The sequence below is a fragment of the Macaca thibetana genome, chromosome 20, assembly GCF_024542745.1.
Source record: "Macaca thibetana thibetana isolate TM-01 chromosome 20, ASM2454274v1, whole genome shotgun sequence".
Taxonomy (NCBI): Eukaryota; Metazoa; Chordata; class Mammalia; order Primates; family Cercopithecidae; genus Macaca; species Macaca thibetana.
The window spans coordinates 7741861-7761838 of record NC_065597.1 but is presented as its reverse complement, the minus strand read 5'-3'; the positions used below and the strand labels follow the sequence as shown (position 1 = coordinate 7761838).

The 19978-nt window shown below is 36.6% G+C and overlaps 1 long non-coding RNA gene across 1 annotated transcript in view; it reads right to left on the bottom strand.

Annotated features, from left to right (window-relative positions):
• LOC126944972 (uncharacterized) overlaps nucleotides 1-19978 on the bottom strand; it is a 345379-nt gene that overhangs the window by 298764 nt on the left and 26637 nt on the right. The window contains exon 2 of the long non-coding RNA XR_007722251.1: nucleotides 3938-4055. This is a non-coding gene — a long non-coding RNA (uncharacterized LOC126944972). The remainder of the gene's footprint in view (nucleotides 1-3937; nucleotides 4056-19978) is intronic.

The window sequence follows — 19978 nt, the reverse complement described above, 5'->3', positions numbered from 1 at the left end:
ATTTACAACTAGAGCCCATGTACCCTTCTCTTCTAGACCACAACTCAGAGGCTCCAGAATTCCACCCCCAAATGGCCAGAAATGTACATCTGAGACCTATGCTGACAATTTTCTCAAGTCTGCCCTTTGGAGGGAATTTCTTGTAATCAGAGTAGGGAGTTGTGGTTAGAGTTTCCAAGTGTGCTCCTGGTTTTAAATTGATGTGTGAGAGACCACAGAGAATTGAGATGAGGTTAGATATCTGAACAGAAAGGGTGTAGGCCAATTATGTGCACTTTTTTTTGTGCCAATAAGTTGAGAATTGTAAATCTAAATCTGGCTTTTGAGTCTCAGGTTCCCAAGGCGAATATGGGCTATGAGTCCCTTACAGATATGTATTCATTTGAACTTGGCCAGAGAAGAAGAAACCCAGCAAAAATGGAGGAGGGAGCACTGTGAGCTTATCCTGGACAGGGGGAGAAATTAACTTCTACCGACCCCTCCAAAAAACAAAGAGGAAAATAAAGTAGAATTTTGTCCTGTGGATTTCTTAAGAAATTAGAGGAGAAGGTTAAGGGAGAAAAAGGAACAAGTTAACAAGTATTCATTCTGTTTTTGCTATGACCGTGTATTTATCAAGATTCAATATTTTATTGAACTGTTATTAACTATATTTATTACTCTTAAATATTTAGAAATAAGGCAGATGGGCCTCCAGGTGCACGCTTGCCTCAGGCCTCAAACGTCTTAGGGGTGAGCCTGGTGACTACAGTGGAATCTTCCATTTTGATACCCATTATACTGTCTCATTATTAATGTGTATTTTCATTTTTGTCTTACCAGATTGTGAGGCAATCTATTCTTCAATGACTAATAAATAACTTAATAACATAATAATCCTTAATAGATGAGAGTTAAAGGAAAAATATAAAATAAATACCACAAAAAGAGCACAGATTTATTCCCTCTGCATCTGCAGATAGGGAGTTTCCCAGTACTGGAATAATTAGACCACCAAACATATATTTTAATCTTAAAACTCAGATAGTCTTACAATGAAAATCACTTCCTCCTTTATCAGCTTAACCAGGAGATGTAAGAATTTTTACATAATTTTACAAATACTTTAATGTGGATGAGGGAAGGAAGGAGAGAAGGAAGGAAGCATGGAGGGAAGGAAGGAAGAAAAGAAGGAAGGGAGGAAGGAAGGAAGGAAGGAAGGAAGGAAGGAAGGAAGGAAGGAAGGAAGGAAGGAAGGAAGGAAGGAAGGAAGGAAGGAAGGAAGGAAGGAAGGAATGAAGGAAGGAAGGAAGGAAGGAAGGAAGATAAGGGAAGGAGAAAAGGAAGGAGTGGGGAGGGAGGCAGGGAGGAAAAGAAGGAAGAAAAGTTGGCCGGTTATGTATATGTTTTCTCACTTCAGATCTCAAATCATTAACCTGTGGGCAGCCCTTATTTGTCATGGTCTGGCCTTAGGTAAGCTTGAGACTCACAATTTGATGGAAGAATATATTTAATGGTAAGCATGTCTCAAACATCAGCTGTGTTTTAGATCTGAGTTACACAATATGCAACACGTTCTCTCCTCTCCTATAGTTCTAACATTGTTCATTTATTCAGCAAATGTTAGTAGAGAACCCCTCTAAAAATATCTTCTCCCAGAGGCATACATTTACCTCCTAAACAACAGAATTGGGCTTTTTATAATTTCAGCAATGAATCACTTCCTTAGAGTGAGAGGAATTTTGGATTTAGCATGTCATATTTCACTAAAAGTAAATGTAAATGAAATATGTATATTCAATTCTAGGATGTGTCCTGTAGAAAGGTACTAGGTTTACATTTGGAAATAATAGAATAATTAATAGCTCTCTATTTGACTTAATAACAGATTTTTGATTACCATTTTATATTGCAGTAACTTCTTATTTAACATCTTTTATACATTCTTTCTGCCTACTAATCACCTCCATTCTGACATGTCAACTTAAGGTGTCTAAGATGGAACTTATAACATACATACATTTCTTCAAAAATAGCTTTTGCTTTGACTTCTGAAATTTGCCCTATAGAATAACTATTTCGTCCATGTGACTCTAGAATCCTCTGACATCCACATTTGAAAGGAAGAAGTGCAATAGTCTCTGTTTGCAGATGAAATGATCTTATATGTAGGCAATCCTAAAGACTTTACCAAAAGCTGCTAAAACAAATTCAGTAAAGTTGTAGAATACAGAATCAACATGCAAAAATTAGTTGCATTGCTATATACCAACAACAAACTATTCAAAAAGTTTTTAAAAAGATTTTATTTAGGATAGAATAAACAAAAATTAAAATAGAAATAAGTTTAACAAAGTGAGTGATCTATACACTGAAAAGTACAAAATATTGATGAAAGAAATTAAAGACACAAATAAATGGAAACATATTTTGTGTTTATGGATTGGAAGACTTAATATTTTTAAAATGGCTTTACTGCTCAAAGCAGTCTACATATTCAATGCAATCTCTATCAAAATTCCAAATGACTTTCTCACAGAAACAGAAAAATATATTAAAATGTATATGAAACCACAAAAGACCCAGAATAACCAAAGCAATCTTGAGATGGAAGAACAAAGCTGGAAGCATCCCACTATCCAATGTCAAAATATATCACAAAACTATAGTAATCTAAACAGCATGGTACTGACATAAAAACAGACACATGGAGCAATGGAACAGAACAAAAAGCTCAGAAATAAACCCATGCATTTATAATTAATTGATCTTCAACAAAGATGCCAAGAATATTAATGAGGAAAAGACAGTCTGTTTACCAAGTGATGTTAGGGAAACTGAATATCCACATGCAGAAGAGTAAAATTTGGCCTTTATCTAATACCATATACAAAAATAAAATGAAATAAAGCCTTAAATGTGAGACCTGAAACTATGAAACATGTGTGTCCAACCTCATGGATTGTGGGCTGCTTGTGGCCCAGGACGGCTTTGGATGTGACCCAACACAAATTCGTAAACTGTCTTAAAACATTATGAGATTTTTTTTTTACCACTTTTTTTTAGTTCATCAGCTATTGTTACTGTTAGTGTATTTTATGTGTGGCCCAAGACAATTCTTCTTCTTCCAATGTGACCCAAGGAAGCTAAAAGTTTGGACACCCCTGCAAAGTACTAGAAGTTAACTCAGGGAAAAAGCTTTTGACATGAGTTTGGGCAATGATTTTTTGGATATGATCCCCAAAGCACAGAAAACAAAAACAAAACTAAACAAATGGATTCACATCAAACCAAAAGCTTCTTTATAGTGAAGAAAACTATCAGCAAAGTGAAGAAACAACCTATAGAATGGGAGAAAAATATTTCAAACCATACATATTGTACGAGGGATTAATTTTCAAAGTGGGTCATGAACTCAAGCAACTCAATGGCTAGAAAACATATAACCTGATTAATAAATGGACAAAGAATCTGAATCAGTATTTTCCAAAAGAAAATATGCACATTACTAATCATCAGGGAAATGTAAATCAAAACCACAATGAGGTATCATCTTACACCTGCTCAAATGGATATTATCAGAAAGACAAAGATAACTAGTGTTGACAAGGATGTGGAGAAAATGGAACGCTGTTTTTCCACTGAACACTGTTGTTAGGAATGAAAATTGGCATAGTAATGGAAAACAGTAGGGAGGTTTCTCAAAAAATTAACATGCTGGGTGCAGTGGCTCACACAGTATGAAAACTGTGGAGAACTGTATGGAGGTTTCTCTAAACAACAACAACAACAACAAAAGCTAAGCTGGGTGCAATGGCTCACACTTGTAATCCCAACACTTAGGGAGGCAGAGGCGAATGGATTGCTTGAGCACAGGAGTTTGAGACCAGCCTGGGTAACATGGCAAAACCCCATTTCTACAAAATCAGAACAACTAGCCAAGTATGATGGCACATACCTGTAGTCCCAGCTACTCAGGAGGCTGAAATGGGAGGATCACCCGAGCCTGGGGATGTTGAAGCTGCAGTGAGCCTTGATCACACCACCGCATCCAGTCTGGGCGACAGAGTGAGACCCTGTCTCAGACAAAAAGAAAGCAAGGAACTACCATAAGATTCAACAATCACACTTCTTGGTATACATCGAAGGAAATGAAATCAGTATGTCAAAGAGATATCTGCACCCACATGGTCATTGTATGATTATTCACAACAGTCAAGATATTGACTTAACCTAAATGTCAACAGATGTGAGAATAAAGAAAACATAATACATAAACACATGTACAAACATATATATAAATATAATTCTGCCTTAAAAATGAAAGAAATCCTGTCATTTGCAATAACGTGAATGAACCTGGAAGACATTATACTACATGCAATAAGCCAGGCACAGAAAGACACATATGCATGATAGCACTTATACATGGAATCTCAAAATGTCAAAGTCACAACAGTAGAGAGTAGAATGGTGGTTTCCGGGGCTGGGGTTGTGGAAATGGAGAGATGTTGTTCAAAGTGTACAGTTTCAGTTATGAAACTATGCAGGATGAAAAAGTTCTGGAGGAAAAAAATTTAAAAAGACTCTGGAGTCCTTTATAAGTCTACTCTCCCTTTCTCTCCATTTCCAGTCACCCACATCTCTCTGCTTTAAATAAACTTATTCATCTAATTTTCCATTGCTAGCTCAAAACCTGGGCAGTTTATAAGTAAGCTATTCAACTAGTATTGGCATCTTTACTCTCTGTTCCTGTTACCATATTAAATGTAAAATCCCAAACAGTCCTAAAATACAGATGTGATTCCTTCACTCCAAAACCCCTAAATCATCCTGTGCTTTCCCTTCCCTCCTAAACCTAAACCTCAAACACTTATGTATTCCTGTATGCTATCCTATTTTTATCTTAATATCGTCCTTCATCTAAATTGCCTTTATTCCCTCCCATGCCTGATGTCTTTCTGTTTCTTACTTGGACTGATGGAATCCTTTCATTTGAAGTACTCTTCTCGTTGTTCTTATTTCTTAAAATTTTACCTATTCTCTCCTTTAAAACTCAGAACATGTGGCCTAAAGTGTCAGCACATCAATCATTGGTTTTATTCTATCAGTCAATATTTTTCAAATATTAGATAATTATATACTATGTGTCACTAAATACTAGTTAACTCCCTTTGGAGTTAAAATAAGAGAAACCCAAATTAAACTTCTTCAATGAGAGACTTATTTAGAACATAATGGCTGAATTGCAATAAGGAATAATGGGAAATTATATACATTAGCTGTTCTGTCTTATTGAATACCATGGTAAATTTAGATTTCAAAACAATAAACCCAGAATATTTTAAAATAAATAATTAAGGAGTTTTCTGTAAAGGTAATAAAACCTCTCCAAGAGCCTAATGGCAACATTGCAGTTTAATTTTAGGAAAACCTGGATCTGTGGACAAAACCATCATCATATTTCTCTCCCTATCAAGATCTTTCTGCATGCTCTGTGCCCTCTATCATCAAACTTACTGAAATATTTATTTCCCCTTTACTCATGGACATGACAAAGAAAGTTCCCAAGATCATAGCCTTCCAGTTTCAAAATAATGTGGCTAGACTGAGTTGGTGTTTTTATCCATTCCAGATATCCAGGTGCCTTACTTCATTTGGGCTGTCATAACAAAATACAAAAGACCAGGTATAAGCAACAGAAATTTATTTCTCATAGTTCTGGAGACAGAAACGTGGCTAAGATCAACATGCCAGCTGATTCAGTGTCTGGGTAGGACCCACTGTCTAGTAGATGAGACCTTCTTGCTTTGTCCTCAGATGGTAAAAGGAGCTAGCCAGCTCTCTGGGCTCTTTTATAATGGTACTGATGCTAATCATGAAGGTTCTACCCTCTTGACCTAATCATCTCCAAGGACCCTCCTCCTAGCACCATCACCTTAGGGTTTAGGATTTCAACATATGCATTTTGAGGAGACACACACATTCTGACCATAGTGCCAGAAAATTATCTGGTTGTTTCTACTTGAAATATTTGCTGATACAGTATTTTTGAGCCAGGGTTTGGGACTACTTGGTCTCAGCAAGGCTGGGAAAAGTGGCTGCTTCCAGAACACAGGGAGTTCTGGGTATCCCTGATTCATAGGTGCCCATTGCTGAGATTGGTAAAGATGAAGAAGAGGACCAAATCCTGCCTCAATGATGTCAGAATAGAGTAGAGGGATGTGATGCTTCCCTCTGGATATATTTGAAGCCATTTTCCAATTCAGTAAGATATTTGACCTAATCTTAGTATTCTTCTTCCCTTTATTGCATTCATGTGTAATTTTACATTTTTAAAGATTAATCTCAATTTTAGCATTTTGGGGTAGTTACATTTAACATGGACTTTTAAATAACTGTACTTGTGGGGAAACATAAGAACAAATTAGTCTTTAATATACTTTTCATGTAATTGAGTTGCAGCAGTGTGCTTTCACTTCCCTAGCTAACCTTACTTCTCTTCATGACTCTTCTGAACTATTCTCCGTTTAATGGGATTGCTCCAATTAAATTTTACAAAGCCTTATGAATGTTACTATCCAGGTATTTTAAAAGGTTTGGAAAGCACTTAAAATTCTACTGGGGTAACAAAGCCAGCAGCACCTCCTGCAGTATTTATTTCCTTCTTCCCTTACACCTGGGCTACTTTATTTATCTGGCAGAGTTCTTTGCTGCCAAAAATATATTTAGTACACTTACTCCTCTAATTACCAGAGCACAGAGAATCCTCTCAGAGAAACTTGGAGAGGGGTCCCCACACTAAGAGCCAAATGGGAAGACGAGTGAGCTATTTCTAAGAAATCTGTTGAATAAAAATGTGTGATCTACAGTGGGCAGCAACCTGAGTAAGTTTTCAGGCAGCCACATGGTGGGATCGCTGGGCATTGTGTCAAAAGATCAGAGAATGTGAGGAAATTATAATAACAAGTGGATGATATTTTTAGAATCATTTTAACATTCTTTATGTTTCAGAAGAATAGAAAGAGAAGCATAATGATTATAAAATTTACCTAACATTTCCCAGTTTTCCATTCCAACTTGTTCAATAGTTCAGTACCATTCGTTTATTAAAATAATTTACCATTGGACTTTTATAGACAAAAGTTTACTTGGGGGTGACTAATCTTTATTTAGAACCCTTCTCTGTACTACCCACTTTTCCCTAGTCTTATTGATTATCACTTCCAAGCAATATATTGAATAGTGATCTCTCCTGAATAATTCCAAATTTCTTAATTTTTTAACATTTCCAGAAAATATGTAAACACCCTCATATAAAATGGAAGGCAATTATTTAAATACTATAAATATGTGCTTTATTTACAATAAAAAGTAGGTAAATTGAGATCCTTGTAAAGCTAAAGTAGTTTAAATTTCAAGGGTTGATATGTGTTTATAATATTTAAGGGGACAGAATCATAAAAGTGTTTCCTTATTGAGATGCAAGATGAAGTAAAAAAGAGTTTCCAGAAAAAAAATTTAAAAGTACACTATGTTAATCACTAGCTTTGTTGTTGCTACTGAATATGAATGAATTAAGTCATTAATTGCTCATAACCTTTTTCTTAAGTGTCAAATTTACATACCTTTAATTCAGTATTTGTAACTTTTTCTGATTCACTTTTGGTTATAATATATACTGATATGTATGCATATGCAGCTTTCGGTGATACTTGTATTTTTGTTTCTTGTATCTTCAACGACTCAAATTGAAAATATCATTTAAAGAAATATAAGAGAATCCAGGATTTTCATCTGTTTTTCATTTGTAAGTAAATCTATGATCTTATTATTTCCCTTACAACTAAGGGATAATTCAATAATTCAACATTACATACCATTTAAAATTGAAAAATTTACCTCTAAAGTAAGGTGGAAGATTTTAAACTAGTATAAAAGTAAGATTTGATGGTATATATTTTGTTGAAAACAACTTCTGTTAGCTTTGAAGTCCATGGTCTATTCTGAGAGCTTTGACCATTTCTATTCTCTTCAATCACATTGCCTGGCATGTGACTAGAAATTATCTATTCACAAAATGATTGTCATTTTAATCTTGCATCTTGTTACAATCTGGTAAAATACATTTTACGTGTCAATTAAAAAATTAAGTTTAAATTAAAATTCATCCCTATGGGGCACCACCACTCAAATGCCTCAGCTTGCCTCAGTCATGTAGATAATCATATAATGAGATACCTGCATATAACACTAAGCTTGTTTGCTGTCAGTATCAATCCCTCATGCCTCTGTGTGGCTTTTGACACCTGTGAAAAGACTTATTCTCATTCTGAAAGTATTAAACAGTGGAAAAAAATGCATATCCAACTCAATAAAAGTTCAACAAATAGATATTTCAAAGAAGAAAAAATAAATAAAATCACACAGATTCACCATCTAATTTCTTAGATTAATAAAGTGGATCTAGGTAGACCCCAAAGGGTCATTAGTTTAACACATGTGACATAGCATTGTAAGGGCAGAGACTGCTTATTTTTTACTGATTTATTTTTGCTTCCAGCTTTTATTTTAGGTTCAGGAGATACATATACACATTCGCTACATGGGTAAATTGTGTGTTGCTGGGGGGTGGTGTACAAATGATTTTTGTTATCCAGGTAATGAGCATAGTACCCAATAGGTAGTTTTTTAATCCTCAGCATCCTCCCACCCTCCACCCTCAAGTGGAGTCTGTTGTTCCCTTCTTTGTGTCCATATGTACTCAATGTTTAGCTCCCATTTATAAGTGAGAACATGCAGTGTATGATTTTCTTTGTTGATTCCCTTAGGATAATGGCCTCCAGCTGCATGTATGATGCTGCAAAGCAAATGATTTCATTTTTTTTTATGGTTGTGCAGTATTTCATGGTGTATATGTACCACATTTTCTTTATCCAGTCTACCACTCATAGGCATCCAGCTTGATTCTATGTCTTGGCTACTGCGGTAACATATATGTGCATGTGCCTTAAGGTACAGCAATTTAGATTCCTTTGGGTATATACCCAGCAATGGGATTGCTGAGTCAAATGGCAGTACTGCTTTAAGTTTTTTGAGAAATCTCCAAACTGCTCCCCACTGTGGCTGAACCAATTTACATCCTCACCAGCAGTATATAAACATTTCCTTTTCCAGAAAACTCACCAAGGTGCTATTTTTGGACATTTTTGTAATATCCATTCTGACTGGTATGATACGGCATCTCAGTGTGGTTTCACTTTGCATTTCTCTAATGATTACTGATGTTTAGCATTTTTTCATAAGCTTGTTGGCCTCAAATATGTCTTCTCGACAAGTGTTCTTCATGCCCTTGGCCCATTTATTAATGAAATTGTTTTTGTTTGCTGGTTTGTTCAAGTTCCTTATAGATTCTGGATATCAGATCTTTGTCAGATGCACAGTTTGCAAATATTTTCTCTTATTGGGTAAGCTATCTTTTTACTCTGTTGATTGTTTCTTTTGCTGGGCAGAAGCTTTTTAGTTTAGTTGGGTTGCACTTGTCAAATGCTGTTTCCGTTGCAATTGCTTTTGGAGTCTTCATCATGACATCTTTGCCAAGGCCTATGTCCAGAACTGTATTTACTAGGTGTTGTCTTGTTCTGGTTCTCAAGAGGAATGCTTCCAGCTTTGGTCCATTTAGTACGACGCTGACTTGGGTTTGTCATAGATAGCTCATATTATTTTGACCTATGTTCCTTTGATGCTCAGTTTGTTGATGGTTTTTAACATGAAGAGATGTTGAATTTTATCTAAAGCCTTTTCTGTATCCATTGAGATAATCATGTGTTTTTTGTTCTTAGTTTTGTTTATGTGATGAGTCACATTTATTGATTTGTATATGTTGAATCAACCTTGTGTACCAGGAAGTAAGGCTACTTGATCATGGTGGATTAGCTTTTCAATGTGATTTTGGATTCGATTTGCTAGTATTTTGCTGAGGATTTTTGCATTGGTGTTCCTCAGCGACATTTGCCTGAAGCTTTCTTTTTCAGTTTTGTCTCTGCCTAGGTTTGGTATCAGTATAATACTGGCCTCATAGAATGAGTTTGCAGGAGGCTCTCCTCAAATTTTTGAAATAGTTTCAGCAAGATTGGTACCAGCTCTTTAAACATCTGGTAGAATTTAGCTATGAATCCATCTAGTACAGGGCTTTTTCTGGTTGGTAGTTTTATCTTATTATTATACTGATTCAACTTCAAAACTCATAACTGGCCTGTTCAGATATTTGATTTCTTTCTGATTCCATCTTGGGAGGTTGTATGTTTCCAGGATTTTATCTGTTCTAGGTTTTCTAGTGTTTGTGCATAAAGATGTTCATAATAATTTTTGAGGGTTTTTGTAGTTCTGTGAGGTCAGTGGTTATGTCATCTTTGTCATTTCTAATTGTTTTTATTTGGATCTTGTTTTTTTTTCTTAGTATAGCTAGTGGTCTATCAATCTTATTTATTCTTTGAAAGAAGCAACTTTTGGTTTTGTTAATCTTTTTTATGGATGTTCGCATCTCAGTTTTATTTAGTTCAGCTCTGATTTTGGTTATTTCTTTTCTACTGCTTGCATTGGGGTTTGTTTGCTCTTATTTTTCTAGTTTCTCTAGTTATAATATTAAGTTGTTAATTTGAAATCTTTCTAACTTTTTGATGTAGGCATTTAGTACTGTAAACTTCCCTCCGAACACGGCATTAGCAGTGTTCCAGAGATTCCTGAATCTTGTCTGTTGATTTTCATTAGTTTTTGACGAATTTTTTTTCTGTCTTAATTTAACATCAGTCAGAAGCAAGTTGTATTTATCATTATGTAATGTCTTTCTTTGGTTTTCTTTTTGTTGTTGTTGTTGATTGTTGCTAAAGTCTGTTTTGTCTGAAAGAAGAATAGCAACACCTGCCTTTTTTTGTTTGGTTGTTTGTTTTCTCTTTGATCAACAGATATTTCTCCAGCCTTTTACTTTGAGCCTGTGGGTGTCATTGCTTGTGAGATATGTATCTTAAAGACAGCATACTATTGAGTATTGCTTCTTTATCAAACTTGCCACTCTGTGCCTTTTAAATGGGGCATTTAGCTAATTTGTGTTCAAGGTTAGTATTGATATGTGAGTATCTGACCCTATCATTGTGTTGTTAACTGGCTATGTAGACTTTATTGTGTCTTTATTGACACTTTATAGTGTCAGTGGGCTATGCACTTATGAGTATATTTGTGGTGGCTGGTAATGGTCTTTCATTTCTGTGGCTGGCACTCTCTAAAGAACCTCTTGTGAGGCAGGTCTGGTGGCAACAAATTCCCTCAGAATTTATTTGTCTGGGCTGGGCCTGGTAGCTCATACCTGTAACCCCAGCACTTTGGGAGGCTGAGGTGGGAGGATCACTCTAGGCCAGGAGTTTGGAAATGTGCTTGTCTGAAAAGGATTTTCTCCTTCACTTATGAAGCTTAGTTTGGCTGGATATTAAATTCTTGTTTGGAATTTCTTTTGTATAAGGATGCTGAATGATATGACTTCGCTGTGTCCACACCCAAATCTCATCTTGAATTGTAATTCCAATAATCCCCATGTCTCATGGGAGGGACCAGGTGAAGATAATTGAATCATGGGGGTGGATTCACCCATCCTGTTCTCCTGATAGTGAGTTAGTTCTCACAATACCTGATTGTTTTATAAGGGGCTTCCACCTTTGCTGGGCACTCATTCTCTCTCCTGCTGCCCTGTGAAGAGGTGTCTTTCAGCATGACTGTAAGTTTCCTGAGGCTTCCCCAGCCATGTAGAACTGTGAGTCAATTAAACCTCTTTTCTTTATAAATTACCCAGTCTTGAGTATGTCTTTATTAGCAGCATGAGAACGGACTAATACAGTAAATTGGTACCGGGGAGTGGGATGCCGCTATAAAGATACCAAAAAATGTAGAAGTGACTTTGGAACTGGGTAACATGCAAAGGTTGAAATAGTTTGGTGGGCTCAGAAGAAGACAGGAAGATTGGGAAAGGTTGGAACTTCCTAGAGACTTGTTGAATGGCTTTGACCAAAATGCTGATAGTGATATGGACAATAAAGTCCAAGCTAAGATGGTCTCAGATGGAGATAAGGTACTTGTTGGAAACTGAAGTAAAGATCACTTTTGCTATGCAAAGAGACTGGTGGCATTTTGCCCCTGCCCTAGAGATCTGTGGAACTTTGAACTTGAGAGAGATGGTTTAGGGTATACGGCAGAAGAAATTTCTAAGCGGCAAAGTATTCAAGTGGAAACAGAGCATAAAAGTTCAGAAAATTTGCAGCCTGATGATGCAATAGAAAAATAACCCTCAATTTCTGGGAGAAATTCAAGCCCACTGCAGAAATTTGCATAAGTAATGAGAAGCATAAGTAATAAGCAATCTCCAAGACAGTGGTGAAAATGTCTCCAGGGCATGTCAGAGACTTTTACAGCAGCTCCTCCCATCACAGGCCTGAGGCCTAGGAGAGAAAAATGGTTTTGTGGGCCAGACCCAGGGGCCCCCTGCTCTATGCAGCCTTGGGACATGATCCCCTGCATCCAAGCTGCTTCAACTCCAGCAATGGATCAAAGGGGCCTATGTACAGCTCAGGTCATTGCTTCAGAGGGTACAAGCCCCAAGCCTTGGTAGCTTACAGATGATGTTGGGCCTGTAGTGCACAGAAGTCAAGAACTGGGGTTTGGGAACTTTTGCCTGATTTCAGAGGATGTTTGGAAATACCTGGATGTCCAGGCAGAAGTTTGCCACAGGAGCAGAGCTGTCATGGAGACCTTCTGCTAAGGCAGTGTGGAAGGGAAATGTGAGGTTGGAACACCCAGAGTTCCCACTGGAGCACTGTCTGGTGGAGCAGTGAGAAGAGGGCCACCATCCTCCAGACTCCAGAATGGTAGATCCATTCATAGCTTGCACTGTGCACCTGGAAAAGCCACAGACATTCAACGGCAGCCCATGAAAGCAGCTGGGAAGGGAGCTGTACCCTGCAAAGCCACAAGGGAGGAGTTGTGCAAGGATGTGAGAGCCCAACTCTTGTTGGGCCTGTACCTCCAATGTATCTAGGAAATAACCAACTTGCTTTTGATTTTACAGGCTCATAGGCAGAAGGGACTTGCCTTGTCTCAGATGAGATTTTGTACTTGGACTTTTGAGTTAATGCTGGAATGAGTTAAGATGTTGGGGGACTGTTGACAGGGCATAATTGTGTTTTGAAATGTGAGGACATGATTCAGGAGGACCCAGGGGAAGAATGATATGTTTTGGCTGTGTAGCCAAATCTCATTTCAAATCATAGTTCCCACAATTGTCCATGTGTCATGGGAGGGATCCAGGGGGAGGTAATTGGTTCATGGGGGTTGATACCCTCATGCTGTCCTCATGATAGCGAGTGAGTTTCCATGAGATCTGAGGGTTTTATAAGTGGTTTTCCCCCTGTTTTACTCTCATTCTGTTCTCTCCTGCTGCCATGTGAAGAAGGACATGTTTGCTTTTCCTTCCATTATGATTGTAAGGTTCCTAGGGCCTCCCCAGTCCTGCAGAACTGTGAGTCAATTTAAACTCTTTTCTTTACAAATTACCTAGTCTCAGATATTTCTTCATAGTAGTGAGAGAATGGACTAATACACTGAATACAGGTTCTCAGTCTCTTCTAGCTTGTAATGTTTCTGCTGAAAGGTCTGCTGCTTGTCTGATGGACTTCCTTTTGTACATAACCTACCCTTTCTTTCTACCTTCCTTGAATACTTTTTTCATTTTCATTGACCTTGGATAATCTGGTGACTGTTCTTTGGTGATAGTCATCTGGTGTAATATCTCCCAGGGGTTTTCTGCATTTCCCAAATTTGCGTTTTAACCTCTCTAGTGAAATTGGGGAAGTTTTTGTGTATGATATTTTCAAATATGTTTTCCAAGTTGCTTACTGCCTTTCTCTGTCTTTCTTAGATTCCAGTGAGTTGTAGGTTTGGTTTCTTTACATAATTCCATATATCTCAGGGATTTTCTTCATTTTTTAATTATTTATTTTTTATTTTTATCTGACTGAGTTGATTCAAAGAAACAATCTTCAAGCTCTGAGATTCTTTTCTCAAGTTGGTTTATTCTGATGTTAATACTTACAATTGTATTATGAAATTAATGCAGTGAGTTTTTCACATTTAGAGTATCAGTTTGGTTGTTTCTTAAAATGGCTACTTCAACTTTTAGCTTTTGTATCATTTTACTAGATTCCTTGGATTCCTTAGATTCTTTTGATTGTGTTTTAACTTTCCCCTGAATCTTGATGAGCTTTGTTGACACCCAGATTCTCAATTCTGTGCCTGTCATTTCAATTTTTTCAGATTGGTAAATAACGATTGCTGGGAAGCTAGTGTGATAATTTAGATGTAAGTGTCTTCTTACATCCAAATGTAAGTAGAGTTTAGAGTTGCTCGTGTTCTTGTGCATTTTTTTTTTTTCTTATCTAGTGTTTAATGTTTGAAGGTGCTGTCCTTTAGATGGGGCTTTTTGCTTTTATATTCTTTGATGTCTTTGAGGGTTTGACTGTGGTAAAAGTTGAGGTTAGTTAATTGGCTTTACTTCTAAATGATTTTAGAGGGCCAAGCTCTCCTCCACACTCCTAAGCTGCATTCTCTAATCCTGGAGGCTTGGTACTTGGCCCATGGCTTTATTCCCTGGCCCACTGAGGTTGAGCAACTGCTGTGCTGTAAGGGCCAAAGTGTTCCCAGTCTGTTGGCAACAACCTCCACTGGGGGTGCTGGCAAAGGTGCTTTGGCTGACTGGGCAGCAGTCGGTCAACAGTGGTTGGGGAAGGCAGCCAGTGGGTGCACAGTGGTGGAATTCAGTCTGCAACAGCAACCTTGTTAGGCACAGTCTGCCAGTGAAAGAGCTATGATGGTGGCAGCTGGAATGCGTTATGACCGGGCAGTTAATGCTGCTCTGAAAGCAAGTACTTTCAGTCAGGAACCCTGGAAGGGGCTGGCATATGGGGGGTGGGCGGCTCAGATCAGATCAGCCTTGTTCCATGAGCAAGATAGCCCTGATTTGTCCAGGTCAGGCAACCAATGAGGCTAAAGCCACCTAGAGGAGCATGACAAGCCTTGGGGAATGTGTGCCACCTCATCCAGCTCTCTGGGCTCCATGCAGTCGGGAGTTTTGCCTTTGCCAACTCTCCAGGCAGTTCTCCCTGACAGCTCAAATGTCCATGTTGGTCATAGGGTCTCCTGCAGCTAGGATTCTGGAGGTCTGTGGAAAGAGTGGGCCACTGCACACCTATTTTATTCCCCCTTTCCCCAGCAGCCACTTGGGGCCAGAAACAACTTCTGGTGCTCAGCAACCCTGTGCAGGGTTACAAACTTCCTCCCCTTTAAGCCCAGGATATGCATCTTCCATCCATCCACTTTCAGTGCCTTCTTTCTCAAGATCTGTTCAGTGTGTGCTTGTCTTCTTCATGGCCTGGTCTCTCAGTAGGGGAAGCTATTCCTAGCTGCATCTAATTGGCCATCCTGGCTCCTCTCACCTGCTTATTTTAATTTTCAGTCTAATGCTCCTTCTAGCATGACTATCTCCTGTCTGAATATAAGAACATGTGACATTTGTATAAATGAAAAATAATAATCCAGAGACATATAGACAAGAGGATTACCTCAGTGGATAGCTTTCCACATATTTCGGGTTTGGAGGTTATCTCAGAGATATAGTAATGAGAGTTAACAGGACAGATAAGGCAACCCACCAGGGGAAAACATTTAAATTTCATCAGGTAAGTAGTTCTAGGAACAGAAGAAATTGAGATTTCTATGAGATTCATCAAATTCCAGATGCTTGAGAGGAAACTCTAGTTTGTAAAATGGATTATATTCCAGAAACTATTAGTAAATTCATAAAATGAAAGTTTTTAAAGTAATCATGCTCCATTTAACATCTATTCAACTGGCAAACTTCAAACAATTAATATTTAATTGATGAGGATGCTGTATTAAAAATAACCTGCCTTATTGGCAAATGATTTGGCTTGCAAACTTAAAAATATTTTGACCTAATGAATCAAATTCTGGGAAAGGGTACTAAAAATAATCACAAAAGTGGTAATATAATATGCACATTATATTTTACTTTGCATGACTAATTATAATCATAAAAAATAGAAATTCTTAAAATGCCTAAGAGTAGAGAACACCTTAAATAAGTTACTATTTGTCTTCAAAAGAGAAAATAAAACAGACATTCACTATGGTAATTATGAATTGGAAAAACCATGAACAATTCTATTTGTATAATAGTAAGTTTAAAAGGCAGAATGCAAAAGTATTATGGTTTGAACTCACTTTTATGTTGAGAAACATTGGAAGCTATATTTATAAATGCAAATACCAATTTTAGTACCTGGGGAGTATAAGTGAATATCCTTTCTTCTTTGGCTGTCTCTTTAAATTTCTAACAATGTTATCAATAGATGCAATACAAATTCCCTAACTCATTCCAGCTTCAGTGATTTGGGCTACTTCTCGAAGTCCTCCACTGGAATTTTGGGAAATACCTATAGTGTCACATAAGTCCTCTGCAGAGCAGGCCTGGGTATTTTCTTTCTCCTTTCTAGATGGCTTTGTATGTCTACGAAAGAACACCAGAATCATCCTTGAGACTGCTGATGCCTCTCCAGAGAAAACTGCCTCTGGAGTTTTCAAGAGAAGACTGCCTCTCTTAGAAACTAACTCTTATTGGTCACAATGCTGCAAGACTCATACTAGGTCCTCCATCTCCTGGGGCAGGAAGATCCTGTATGTTCTGTGTAAACACTGGAAGACCCTTAGAAAAGCCAAGAGTATTCTGAAAACAGTCAAGAGGAAGGAATACTCCTCTGGATATATAAAATTCAGTTTCATAGACTAGGACAGAATTCCATAGGTGGCAGAATGGAGGACTCCAGAGGATAGAGAAAAGTCCACGTTAGTTTTCTCCCACAATACGCTCTTCCATTCTCCACTATAAATTGCACAATATCCAGAGACCAGCACATTTTTTTTTATTGATTATTTCTAGCATATATTTTAGACCCATAAATGTAATAGATACTCAACAGATATTAGTAAAATAAATGAATAAATAAATGAATATTGCAGATAGATCACTGAGAGCTGCTAGTCACCTGGATATCCATCATAATGAGGTTTAGTTAGTCAAGACACCACTAGATAAAGGGATGTCCATTTGAGTCCTGTATGAATGATGTCCAATATGCAAAATATATCTAACTTGGCCATTTCTAGGGGTATCCAATCTTTTGACTTTCCTTGAGAAGAAAAAAGCAAAACAAATCTCACAATGTTTTAAGAAAGTTTATGAATTTGTGTTGGGCCATATTCAAAGTTGTCCTGGGCTGCCTGTGGTCCGTGGTCTCAGGTTAGACAAGCTGGATTCAGGCCTGTTTTCTAACTATCCATGGTAATTCAGTCCACAAATTTCTAAAATAAGCTTATCCTCCTTTCTGCCTCTTCATGTTTTTCATAGGCTACTGGCTCACTGACCTTCTCTTAATAAGCCTCATATTCTATTCCCCTTCCAGAGGGAAACTCTCATTTCCTTATTCTGACAGGCTCTCTCTCTTACATCTCTGCTTTGTTACATGCTGTTTGTTATTGTAGAAAAGTCTCCTTTAGCACCTAGATCATAGTAGATATTTAATACAAATTTTTGAATAAGTCAACTATTCATCTGTCAAAGACTTTGTTTGAAAAAATATGTAATAACTCAATGATCCCTTTTGTAGATTTAGGATACTTTTATGAAAATAAGTGCTTTCAATTCTTCTTCTATAAAAATATTTCCACATTTATAATTTATGAGAAAAAAATAAAACATATTCTCTTTATCTTTCTCTTATCTTTGGAAAAATGCAAACTCTTTTAGAGGAAAAAATGTATTAATGTCTTTTCTAAAACACAATCTGTTTTATCTTGTAATTCTTGTTCATATATATTGGGTTTTCCACATATTTTTACATTAAAAACACTCTGGCAAACATATTGTGTCATTTGATCTTTAATTATTTTATTCATTTATTTAGCCAAAAAATAATTATCAAACATTTAATAAAATGCACTCCATTAGCCAAAAGGGATTTGAAATGGATTGCATAAGTGTTTAAGGGGAAGAGCAAAAACAGTGGCAGGAAGTAAGCATGCAAAAGTACATAAAATAATGTCATTACAGTTGTAAAAGGGCTACAAAAGAAAAGTTCAGGGTACAATGATATTTTGAAACACTAAGAAAGCTGTCCCAATGTAAATGCTTTACAATTTAATTCTAAATGATGGCAAGGAGTCATCTAAGCTGTAGGAACGGAACATACAATGCCCCCAGAAAGAAGTAGAAATAAGCTTAGACTGTTTGAAAATAAAGGGAAGACCAGGATGACTGAGATACAATGAGATATAGTAGAATGACTCGAAATTATGCTGTAGAGAAAAGTATACTGCAGATTATTTAGATCCATGTAAGCCAAATTTACTATTTTAAGCTGGATTTTTAAAGCAATGGATCTAACAAACACACACAAAACACTCTACTCAACAACAGCAGAATACATAGTCTTCTTAGGCAAACATGAGACAATTCCCAGGAAAGATGACATATTAAGCCATAAAAAAGTCTGAAATTTAAGAAGATTGAAATCATATAAAGTATGTTTTCCAACCATAATGAAATTAATCCAGAAATCAACAACAAAGGAAAAAGTGGAAAATTCATAAATAAATGAAAAGTAGTGCAGTGTTGAATAACCATTAGATCAACGAATAAATAAAAAAGGAAATTAGAAAACACTTTGAAGCAAACAAAAATAACAACACAGCGTAATGAAACATGGGATGCAGAAAAAGCAGTATGAAGAGTGAAGTTCATAGTGATAAAGCCTACATTAAAAATGTAGAAAGCACAATAGTGGGTCAATTGGAAAAAATTCAATAAGGTTTGTAGCACTGTATTAATATTAATTTGTTGATTTTTGCGCTGCAGTTATGTTTTTGGGAAAATATACACAGACTTATTCCAGAGCCAAAATGCACTGTGTCTGCAACATACTGTCAAATATTTCAGAAAAAAACAGACTAAAGTAATCGTGGCAAAATGTTAACATTTGAGGAATCTGAAGTTTATACAGGAATTCTTTGTACCATTTTTGTAACTCCTGTAATTCTAAAGTTATTTCAAAATGTAAAAGCTAGTCAATTCTCTAAAATTAATAAGAAATATCACAAATAACCTGACTTTATAATTCAAGGACTGTAAAACAAGAACAAACTAAGCCCAAAGTTCGCAGAAGCACGTAAATAACAAACGTGTAAGCCAAAAGCAACAAAATATTTTCCAACATCGAAAAAGAAAATAATGAAGCTGAGCTAATTTTTATATTTAATCTTAGCCAAAACACCAAGAAGCAATAATAATTGTTTTTTAGGAATGATAAAATTGACAAACCCTTAACTAGACTAACTAACTAAGAAAGATAGAATACTAAAAAGAATAAAGTCAGAAATAAATGAAAAGGCATTACAACTGATGCCAAAAGAATAAAAAGGATTATAAGAGGTTATTATAAATAATTATATACCAACAACTTACTAAGACAAAATCAAGAAGAAGCAGAAAGTTTGAACAGCCTAATGGCTACTAAAGAGACTGAAGCAGTAATACAAACCTCCCAACAAACAGAAGTCCAGAACCAGATGGCATCACTGATGCATTACATCAATAATTAAAGAACAAATTTCAATCCTTCTCAAACTCTTCCAAAAATTGAAGAGGAAGTAATACTTCCAAACACATTCTACAAGGCCAGTATATCCTGAGATCATAGGAAAACAAAGACTCCAGAAAAACATAGAACTATAGATCAATATCCATAATTAATACTGATGCAGAAATTATCAAGAAAAGACTAGCAAGACTGAATTCGGCAGCATATTAAAAGGATTATACACCATG